This window comes from Physeter macrocephalus, chromosome 2 (genome assembly GCF_002837175.3).
Source record: "Physeter macrocephalus isolate SW-GA chromosome 2, ASM283717v5, whole genome shotgun sequence".
Classification (NCBI taxonomy): Eukaryota; Metazoa; Chordata; class Mammalia; order Artiodactyla; family Physeteridae; genus Physeter; species Physeter macrocephalus.
Genome location: NC_041215.1, coordinates 110,212,142 through 110,224,329, shown reverse-complemented (window position 1 = coordinate 110,224,329; position 12,188 = coordinate 110,212,142).

Genomic DNA, 12,188 nt, shown 5'->3' with positions numbered 1-12,188 from the left:
ACTAATTCAACTACAATAAAAAAAATTACAATTGAAGAGCTTATTATATACTATTCCTTCCCCTTCTGAGAAACATTTGAGCAGAAGCCTAGCATGGTTACCATGGCAACTATAATGCAAAATTGGCAGTAACTTTATGAATTGCAAATTCCTCCAAGGGTGTTGGGGATTTTTTTTCTACTTCCATTTTTAACCATCTCATATGCACTATTCCAGCAATATGTTAAACAAGGTTTTTGGGAACTCATGCATCTTTTTGAAACAAGCTATGTTTTAAACCCTCAAATTCCATTATTCTAACAAGTGCAGGCTAAACAGGGAACACCCAATTTACTGAATTTTAAATTGTCCGTTGTTTTTAACTAAGTGTTTAACACCTTTACCACCCTCACCTTTTCCTTAAGAGTTAGTCAAATAAATGGAATCCCGATCGTCTTTAGTGTTGTCTAAACCTCTCTGAGAATGGAGAACGGGGATACTCCTAGTTTAAAAAACAAAACAATACAAAACAAAAACTCACACTCTCACAATCTGTTTTTCCCTCCAGGTAATTTCAATTACATTTTGTCAAACCTTTAACCAAACGAATGGTCAATGTTCATTATTTTCCTTTCTCAACCCCATTTTCTCTCATAGATGCTTCTCTCATTAGACCATGAAAATGCCTCAGAGAAGTTCCTTGAGTAACCAGTTACATGGATCATTTGCCTTGGAAGGTTAAAGACTTACAAAGGTCGCCAAAAATATTGTGCTACAGTGTGTGTGCCTTCTCATTTGTAAATCCTTGTAACGAGAGGTAGTATTACCCCATAATCATAGCGGGTTCAGCTATTAGCGCGGCAATCTCCCAGCTGTGTGACTTTGGACAAGTCACTCACGCTCCCTGAGCTTCAGCTTCCGCATCTATAAAACACGCATTTTCATTTTTGCCTGGTCCATTTCACAAGACTGTTGTAAGGATCATATAAAAAAAAGTATTCAAAAGCTACCACATCCTATTAAAATACTACTATCAATTCTTCTGAATTTTAATTTCAGATGACCAATGTTAGGAATCTCCAAAACATGAATATTCTTTATCTTCAGAATCTGATGTTAAGAAGATAGGTGCTGATTCATGGTTTGGGTGTCTTGGGATTTAGGAGATAAATTGAAACAAAAGTAAGAACAAAAAAATCAGAATTAAATCCTATTTTATAAAGGAAGACCTAAATGACTGCCTGGCCAGTTTCTCATTTGGGATACCCATTGGTTTGCAAGACTGTCCACAGGAAATGACTGCATTCAAAGCACATCTCTAAGACCAGTGTCCATCCACATGCTTCACGAGCTCAGGGAGCAATGGCATTCTGTGCAGACAAGCGAGTCTACTGGTATTGTTCCTTTCTGTGCTGTTCCATAGAAACTTCCCAAGGTCAGAGGAGCATTAATTGTTCTCCTATCCTGGAACAGTAGCCTTCAAAAAGGATGTTAGTATGGCATGAAAGCCTAATATATCATAAACAAGACAATCAAGAGAAATATGGTGGAGAAGCTTCAAAAGACTGAGACTCCGCTTGGTTTCCGAGGACTTTCTGTTCATTCTTTCATTCGTTCGCTCAATAAACACTTACTGAGAGCCAATTATACTCTAGTCTGGAAAATGAAGGGACTGATCAGATATATTTTCACTCATGAAGAGCTCTCCAATGTATGGGGGGCAATTATACACCCCTTCTTTCTCGCCCTAACTGCATCTAAGGGTTAGGGGAACACAGAAATGGCAAAGGTTAATCACAAATGGGGAGGCAACGAGTGAGCAGAGACATCCCAGGGCATGTGTTGTTCAAACTGCGTGCATCAGGAGCTTTCCAGGTGGAGACGGGGTGGGAGAGATGCTGCAGGGGAGAAAGCAGGTGGAAAGGCTCAGGGAGATGAGATTGGAAAGTGGCTAGAGCACAGAATGCCAAGGATGGGGAATAATGACCCAGGAATCTCAAAAAGTAGGTGCAGGCCCAATTCAAGAGCATGCAGTGCGTGCATTAAGCTATGAGTCCTGAATTTTTTAAATAAGGGAGAGAAATGACCCTGTCAGACCTGGGTTTTCGGCAAGCCCCTTTAGGAGTTGCAGAGTCGACCAAAACAAGTACAAGTGGTCAGTCAAAGTCACTGACCTATCCAACAAGAGAGCCTGGGCAGACCTAAACCCCCAGGGCCTCAGGGGCACAAGAAGCCCGGGAGAGCTGCAGGAAGGAAGTCCTGAGAAATGAGGACAAGTTTGGAAATCTGACAGCGTGATCTCAGCAGGTGAGCACACAGATTACACAGTATTTCTACCTTCCCAAGCTTGGCACTCCTACAAAAATGTGGTCGATTCCCTTCACTCTGAGTAACTCACACCAGATGCTGATGCCCTTAGACTCTTCCAGTTCCAGCTACAGTTCCCCAAATCATTTGTTCCCAGAGGTCAGGCACATGGAGCTCATTAAGTCCCATTCGCCAACATTTCAACTGCGTACAACTTTCTGTTTGCAGTGCCGTTGAAAGTTGAATTTGATTTATGAAGCATTGCGTATTCTTAGTCCTGGATGACAGCAAGCTCTTCTAGGAGCTTAAATCGTGGCTGGAGACAATGGGGAGGACCTTGGACCAAAAGCTGGAATTGGAAATCTGGGCTTATGCTAAAGATTTGTAAAGAAGAGAGAGCTGCACGTCTTAGAGATGTTCTATCTGACCTCCGTCATACACACAAGGAACCCAAGCCCCAGAGAAGTCTGACGATGGAGCTGGAGGCTGGAACCCAGGCCTCTTGAGCCTCAGTCCAGCGGCCTTTCCTCCCACTCCCACCCTGCCTCCCTACAGTTCAAAATACAAGAAAAGGAAAAAAGGGCGGGGAGAGGGTCTTTTCAAACCATGATAAAATTCATTCAAAAGTGAAAAAAAATTCCCCATGATAATGAATTGGTATCTTCAAATCCTAGTATAAAATGAGAGACATTTGTTTGAAAATGACTTGCCTTTTGTTTGATTGGTACAAAGTTATGTAATGTGTCATATATGGCTCTGGAATCAAATCTAGGGTTCTTCATCTGTGAAATGGGCATAATAATATATACCTCAAAGCTGGAGGCTTTAATTTAATTAACCTTTGAGAAAAAAGTGAAGAGACAGTGGCTACTATTATACTTGATATATATGTGGGTCTGGGCTTAAAATAGTTTCCCTGGGAGACTCACCCTATACTCATTCCCATGATGCTGATAGCATTCAAAATATCTGATGCATTTTCCTTTCGGAATTGCTTCCAGAGCTAGAGTTTATATCTCAGGAGAATATTATCTCTTTATGCTTACATTTGACCAAAAAGAGTTTAATTCAGTTTTATCAACCTCATTCACCAATGTTAGCTGTGAGGTACTTTTAACCATTTATGAAAACCACAGCCAAGTGCAAAGGATTAAGATTTGAAGATTTGCCATGACTGAATTTATTCAAAAGAATTTGCTTCCTCAAGTGGAGGGCATACATTTTCTGTTTGCTGGACTAGGCCCAGAAACCTTGGGAAAGTCATAAGTCATGGAACCAAACACTCTTCCAGAGTCGAGAATGTGGGAACAGGGGTGTTGATGACTCAAGGTCAGCCCTGGAGAAGCTAGAATTTTCTGGAACTTCTGAGAGAGAAATACGGCCTCTCTGAAACAATTACATGTGGATTTTCACAAGCAGGAATGATCATTGTAGCTCTGGTAATGATTAATTCTCATTCTGTGTGAGGGATTGAAGGAAGGAAAAGACTTGTGGGAGCCCTAAGCACTCCTGACCTTGAATGCAAAGCAGCCTTTGGAAGACAGAAGAGGAGCACCTGGGTCACTCCTGCCCCATCCATAGTCATGTATTCAGGGTAATCTTATCCCCTTCTTCCTCCCCCTTCCCCCAAGAAGCGCACACACACACACACACACACACACACACACACACACCTCCCTGCCTCTGAAACTTTCAAGTTCTAGCATTAGCATCTTGCCTGAAATTTACACCTCAAACATTTTCATTTGTCATGTTGTTATCATTATAACCTTATCATTACAGTGCAGGTTAATCGTGAATAAAACAATAAACAAAAAAAATCCTTTCCCTAGCGAGCATAAATAATTGCAGATGAATTCCTCTTGTTTGGGCCTTTGTACCGCATAAAGTTATATGCTTTTATAAGCAATAGTAGAGGATATTTTATTGCAATAAATAATTTTTTCTAATTGCAGTGTTTATTCCCTTCAGAGTCCCTCACCCTGAAGGCCCAACAAAGTCACCTAGAGGGAGTTAGCAGCTCTTGCCTGCAATTTATGGAAAAAGTATTCTCTCTCCTTGATAATAACCCTAAAGTGAAAAACGTGAAACCAAGCAGAAGAGGGCGAGGGATGCTTCTTTAACCAGAAGTTAAGAGAAAAAAGACACATAGGATATGAATTCTAGAAAGATCCTAGCTGCTGGGGGTGAAGGAGCAAGGGAAGGAAAGCCAGTGGCTCCTCTGGAAATATCTCATGCACTTGGAAGGCTTTTATGAAGTGAGCCAGCCTATGGGCTGGATCAGTACTTAGACGGGATACAGCTCAATTTTCTCCCATCTGCACCCATCATGCCGGCTCTGCCAGGTTTCTTTCCTCCCCCAGTAAGGAGATCTCAAGCATATAGTGGGGCATTTGGGGTCACTCTTGAATATTAGAATAGTCTCATTTTCAGGTATTAAAAAGTCCATCTACTGACTGATTCTCAAAATAGTAATCTCTCACCCAATTTAAGGTTCCCTCCCCCCTGCTCAGTAAGGAGCAGCATCTCTTCTTTTGCTGTTTGTCCATTTGTTCTTTCCTTCACTCCTGCCCCCCTCACTGTGCTGCCTCTGGCTCCTGCAGGGTCAGGACGGAGAAGAGAGACAAGAGGTACAGGGGCAAGTCTTAATATTAACCCGTGACCTTGTGTTCTGTGAGGATGCCTTTTTTGTGTGTTAGGTGCACAAACGCTGGTTCCTCCACTTTGGGGGGTTCTTAAGAGACACCCGACCACCAACACCCCCCTCTCCATTGTCTGCAGCCCTCTGACACCACAGTGTCACTGCCCTGACCCTCACAATGCGCTCTCAAGCTGGCCGTGAAGACCTCACATGGCCTGTTTTTGCTGGGTTTGCTGTGCCTCGGCACAGCAAAGTCATGGAAGGAAGGAAGGAAGGAAGTCCTCTAGGGTGCTGCTTTTCAGGGTGACTCAATCCTGCCATCTTCCTTGGCATCTGTTTAATCCATGGAAAAGGTTATGCATCCATGCCTTCCCCCTCCCCACTGAAGCCTGGAAGCCTAAAGCTCTCTCCTGCTGCCCTTTGCTTTTGCTCTGCCATCAAGCAACTCCAGGCAACCTCCTGCCTTTGGGCTGTTCCAGGCAAGAGTCAGGATCCTATCTCCAAGCCCCACAGTGTCCAAAGAACTCACATCAAGCTCTCAAAAGAATTCTGAGTCAAGGTTTCTGAGTGTCACTCTCTGAGTCATGGCTCTACCTCACTGAGTAAACAATGGGTCCAAGCCAGCAGACGTGCCCTCCAGGACAGGGACCATCCGCCCCCTGCCCCGCCCCAACCCCGCTTCCTCTCCACACTCTGGGCTCCCCGCATGGCAGGTAGACCTACCTAGGATTACAGATCATGTTGCTTTTGAGACTATATCAGCCTTTGACTTAACTAAAAATGTTAAGCATAACATCCTTCCCTGTGGTCATTTTAAGCAATTTATAGAGATAAACTTATGATATCATATCTATAGCATATATAGCATGCATTTTTTAGATTAATTAGAATATATAATTCCCGCATATAAAAGTTTATACTCATAAATAGTATTTCCACAACACGCAAGTCAAAGATGGTCCCATTATATATAGTATAGTAAGATTCATCACTGATGAATTAAACTTAATCCTGAAAACCTTGTCAACCACACGTAATATATGGTGCCTAATACATTCATAAATTCTTATGAAATGGATGAATAGGTGGATGGATGAAATATTTTTAAAGCACCAAATCTAGGAAGGTAGCATGAAATGAGAGATGGATTTGGTTTCTTTTCTTCAATATAATAATCGTGACCTTGGGAAATGTCATTTAACCTCTTAATGTCTCAATTCCCTCATCTGTAAGTAGATAAAACAGTCACAAAGACCAACTGTGGGCATCAGATGAGATAATCCTGGGAGCTGTCTAAAGCTGTATACAACAGAAAGGAGTTGGTGGGATGGGGACTGAGGTCCTGCAGCTCTGCTGCTGCCTTGAACAATTTCCATGCCTCTGTGACTCATTCTTACCATCTGCAAAATGGACAATAAAAGACCTCTCTATCTTTCCTTAGAAGACAGTCCATTTACATCATATAGGAGGCCCTTTGATTTCCGGGTCCAGCAGATCTAACTAGCTGTACAACCATGGACAGTCATCAAAAATCTCTGTGATCCAGTCTTCTCAACTGTTCAAAAGGATAATGATGACTGCTACATAGGGTGGTTGCAAGAATCAGTGTCTTACAGTCATACAGTGCCATGTTCATAGATAAGAGTACTCAGCCTATACAATTATTAGAATCAACTGTATCCTGTGAGTTTCTGGTAAAAGATATCACGGGGTTACCTCTCCCTTTATTGCCTAGGTTCAGTCATTTCTGAATAAGCTTAGTTGCTATGGTTACCTTCCAAAGACACCACATGTGAAAATGTGTTGGGAGATGGGGATTGATGGCAGAAGGCTTTAGTGGGGGACACAAAGCAACTTCAGCAATTGAGACATTTTAATACATGTGAACTCTTTCCCTTGGAAACCAAAGTCACATTTTGCCAAAATGGAAATGATCTCAGGAAGTGGACTTTCAGAAGCTCTGCCTCACATTTGGCCAGTCTCCTTCCCCCATCACTGGGACCTCAAGGACAGGTATTTCTGGCCCTGAACCAACTTCTGAGCACCTCAGTTTCCTCCCCCAGGATCTGGCAGTCTGAAAGATGTTGGTTGCCAGACAGAATTCATCAGATTCACTTCCCAGATGCTATCGCTTCTGATGCCGAAAGAAAAATAGGTTGCCCAGAAACTGAGGTTGGAAAGGACGAGTGCAGCTGAGAAATGCACAGTGATACAAAACAGTAAAGGGCTATTCTTGTTAACATTCATTAGCATATTCTATCTGAATATTCCAGGGGTCCTCACATCCCTCAAATCCCAAACTTAGTCCCCGGAGGGGCAAGCACTACATCCCAGGCTAAACTGTCCCCCAAAGCAGAGTTATAAATGGTTCTCGATCTGTCAAAATCAGCCACGGCTCCAACACCGAATGAATAAAAGTTGGACTGACCCCGCTTCCTGTTTCCAGCTACAGCAAACCCAACACCTGGTGGGGCCTCACCAGCAAGAGTACTGTATATTCAATCCTACTAAAAAGACTCTTTCTTCCGGGTCATTTTTTCCCAGACAGCTCAGGGAGCTGTCCTGTTCTTATTTGAAATTCAGACCAGAAGAAAGTCACCTCTAAAAATATCGTTTCCCACTTGCATTTTCACGATGATGCAGCACCACCTAGGGGACATTTTTATTCATTTCTTACCATTTCCACTATAACATTTCTTCTAAAATATCGCAGCACCCTGCCCCCCCATATATACATGAGATAGGTATAGAAGCTTCTCTGCACATATTTTTCAAGATTTCAGCTCCAGACTTAATTCAGCTGGAAACCCTGGTTGACTAGCTCGTTATGTAAGGATCACTGCCAAGGGTTGCAGTTCACATTTACAATCACTATAGAAAATTTGCTATATTAAAATATTGTTATTAATGTAATGCTATATTCTAATAATATATTAGAATACTATATTATGTTATATTATTATATATAACAGAATATGTTTTATATTATGTAATATATTTATTACATATAAAATATATAACTTACATATTTTATATATAAATATTATCGATTCATATTATAAAATATAGTTAATATTTTATATTATAATATAATTAAATAAATATTATTTATTATTATAAGAACCACCAATTAAGCATCTGCTACATGACAGCGTATATATATATTTATTTCTAATATATACGATAGTCTTCAAACTGGGTATTAGCATCCCCATTTTACAGATGAAGAAACCAAGGCTCTGAGAAGTGAAAGACTTACCCAGAATCCCAGATCAGGGCTGTCTTACTCTTTCCACTATAAAATACCATGAGTTGTGCCTACACAGCAGTGACGCTGTTCATTTTAGTGACAATAAAGCAGAACATTCAAATATGCTTTCCAGAGAAGTCACTTTGAAGCCTGTATTATCATTCCAATAACTAACGGTCATAACATTTCGAGTACCTGTTGTGGGAAGTGCCTCAGAGCTGTGAGCTGCATGACACAATCTCTTTGCCTTAAATGTTTATCACATGTTTAACAAAAATACGGTGGAGATACCATGGTCAAGCGGTGTGATTTTTCTCAGGCCCCTCCTCTGCAGATTTGGATTAAGTATATCTGGGCCAGGGCCCAGGAATTTGTATTTTCATCAAGTATGCAAGTGATTGTAATCATCAGGAAAGTTTTAGAAAATAATAGTGTAACGATACATGTATGAGCTTTGGGTTCAGAAGGACTTGGGTTGCAGATCCAGCTCTGTCTTTTTTCTAATTGTGCACTCCTGGGAAAGGCATTTAAAGCTTAAAGTCCCTGAGCATCAGTTTCCTCATCTATAAAATGAATATTAATATTTATTAATAGCCATCAAACAGGGTGGTGATAAGGACTGAATGAGACTATGGGTGTGAAATGCTAGTACAGTGCCTGGCATATAGTAGTCATTACTATTATTACCTAATCACCCACCCTCAATTCATCAAATTTGCCCTCTGTGGCTTTTTACTATTTCCAAAAATTAAGTCCCCGGTAAAAGAATATGAAGATGAACAAAACATAATACAGTAACATGTACTTAATTTAAAAATAAACAACAAAAGATTCTTAGGAGAGATGGTAGATAATAGATAGATAGATACAGAGATGTGTAATCTTTAGGATAAGAAAATGCTCTAGAAATAAGAAACCAACATTTAAAACAGTTTAACACTCAAGAGAATAACAAGTTTCTTGGGGGGAGAAAAACACAACACATTGATACAAAAAGTAGAAGCAACCCAAGTGTTCATGGATGGATGAATAAACAAAATGTGGTATGTACATACAATAGGATATTATTTAGCCTTAAAAAGGAAGGAGATTCTGATACATGCTCCAACATGAATGAACACGGTGGACATTATGCTAAATGAAATAAGCCATCACACAAAAGGACAAATATTGTATGAATCCACTTACAGGCGGTACCTAGAGTAATTAAATTCATAGAGACAAAGTAAATGGTGATTGCCAGCGGCTAGAGAAAGGGGCAATGTGCGTTATTGTTTAATGGGTACAGTTTCAGTTTTACAAGGTGAATGGAGTTCTAGAGATCGATGGTGGTGATGACTGCAGAATAATATGAATAGACAATGCCATTGAGCTGTACACTTAAAAATGGTTGACAGATGGTAAATTTTATGTGTATTTTACCACGATTTTTTTAAAAATTAAAATACCCAGATTGATAGTAAAATCACAGTTAACATGAGTTTGAGAAATGTCTTGCTTGGTTTGTATTTCTAAGACAGAGTGAGTTTAAGAAATGTCTTGCTTGGTTTGTATTTCTAAGACAAAGACTGCCATGTGAGATACTGTGGCTTAGAAAAGCATATAGTACAACCTTTTTGTAAATGGGCAAAAGTAAATTCTCAAAAGTGTGACCGGCACTTCTTTGGTTGCCTCTGTTTTTCCTTAAAGCTACATGTTTACTCAAGATCACCCAAGATATATTATTGGGCAAAATAGGAGGCTAAGACTGGAAAACTGGTTCTGATTTTACTACCCCAGCCTGGGAGAGTGCTTTGAGAAAAATGGCTGTGGATCATAGCGCACCCTAAGGAAAACTTGGAGGAAGCCCGGATCGTGCGCTCTTAAAACACGGTGCCCTGTGCGGAGCTCTGCACGGGGGCAGCAGAGTACAGAGCAGGTGCGGCTGGGGCACAGCCTGTGGACTGGGCTGTGCAGGACCCCGTTTGAACTACCGCCTGCAGTAGCAGGAGCGACAGCAGTGGATGCAACGTTATGTGAACCTCAAGCTGGCGAAGAGGGCATTGCCCTTCCATTTCAATTATCTTTAATTGATTTTCTTCCAGACTAGCATTTAATCAGGTAGATGGAAGATGTTTTGATGAGTGTGACACTGAAGCACTTCAAAGGTCCTAAAATATGATAGCATTTGCCTTTTTGTCTAATTTAAAAGTTATGACAAAAGTCTTTATCTATTTAGTAAATTCCATGTCTTTCTCCCTCTACTGTATTTTTTTTTTTAGTAAAATAGGAAGGAATTTCCTGAGACAATTGGGCAAAAGTTTGATGCTATTCTCCTTTCCCTTTTTCAGGATTGTGGGTCCTAATGTAAAGAAATTGCCCAAGATGGAACTAGCAGATTTGCAGAGTTGCAAAATCGGGAAGTATGGGGAAAATTGGGTACAAGGAGAAAAAGTAGGAAATAAAGCCAGGTGGGCTGATTTTGCCATTCACCTGCCAGTGAAATTTTATTGCTGCCTAGAGAAACCTCCTGAGGGTGAGGTACCTGTAAAACCAACTGACAGTATATGTGGATATTCCTAGTGGGTCTTAGTCACGTGATATATGTCTTACCTTGAGTGAAATTCTTTAGAGAATTCAGGAAGTTTTAAAGAAAGGTATCCTATTATGTGTGTGTACATATACTATAATACATATATACACATTCTATACACACACACACATATATACTGTAGTGTATATGGGTATGTATATATAGAATGTATATGTATGTATATACTGTAATATATTACGGTATCTTTATTAGTGTTTATTGCTGATAACAGAAACCTCTCTAGTTCAAACACAGTGTACTTAGTTGTCAACTTCTGGGCATTCACAGAAGCCCCCTTCTGCGTACAAGACGACTGGAAGGGCTGAAGCAGCAGCCTTCAACGTGACTTCCAGGAACCCCTCTGAGAACACCACCACAGAACCGGCTGTCCAGAAGAGCTGCTATCTCTGCTCACAGCCCAGAAGCTAGGCAATCAGGACCATGCTGCCTCGTTGCTAGCTCTAGATCCGTATTACCTTAGCGACACTGCCCCCAGCAAAATAGAAGCCCCATATCCTGCTGCACCAAACCCTGGGACCACTGCTATTGCTATTCCAGAAAAATCCAACGTGCCTGACTGTTGGCAGAAATAGCAGAAATACGACCTCCATCTCATCTGGCTTTCTTAATCTCAAGCAGGCACATCTGTTTGGGGGAAGTTAGGTCACATCTGGAATTCAAGCTGTAAGGGGATTTGGGAAATGTATAGATTTTAGTCTTCTGGGCCCACCAGTGAGCCTAGCACGCACATGTGCCACAAATGGGTTACAAGTGTGTCTTGTAACAAGAGGTATCTATTCCTCAGCCTTCTGAGTAGCCACAAAGGGCTGGACAGCCAAAGCCCTCCTGGCCAGTAACCTCCTCACCTAATGCTCCCTAGAAGGTAGCCTGAACAGCGTGGGTCTGATGGTTCACTCCTCAGCGCCTACGGATAAATAATATGGGAGGTATCAGGCCCTCGCTGCTCTGCTGTGATGCTGTGTGAAGCCAAGAATGCATCCAGTCACCCAGACAGCTTCTAAGAAGCCTGCTGCTGAGTGAGCCACTGACCATCATGGACAAGAAACACACTAGCTGCTGGGTCATTTCATGGTAAGGTGCAGTCAGGGTTTGGGAAAGGCCAGCTCCTCATAAGTACGGCTCCAGGTAGATGCCCCAAAGCTCTGTCTTATGTTTACTTTTGTCTATTTGCTAGTTGCAGGGTGACTGCTCTATCAACACACACACACACACACACACACACACACACACACACACACACTCTAAATTAGGACATCACTGTTATTTGTAAATACTTGATATGAAAAAATTCAATTGCATTTGAGATCCACTTGTATTATCACAAAAATTATCAACATCACATTTGTCAATGACAGAACAAGAAAGCTGTTGGGGGCTTCCCTGGTGGCGCAGTGGTTGAGAATCCGCCTGCCGATGCA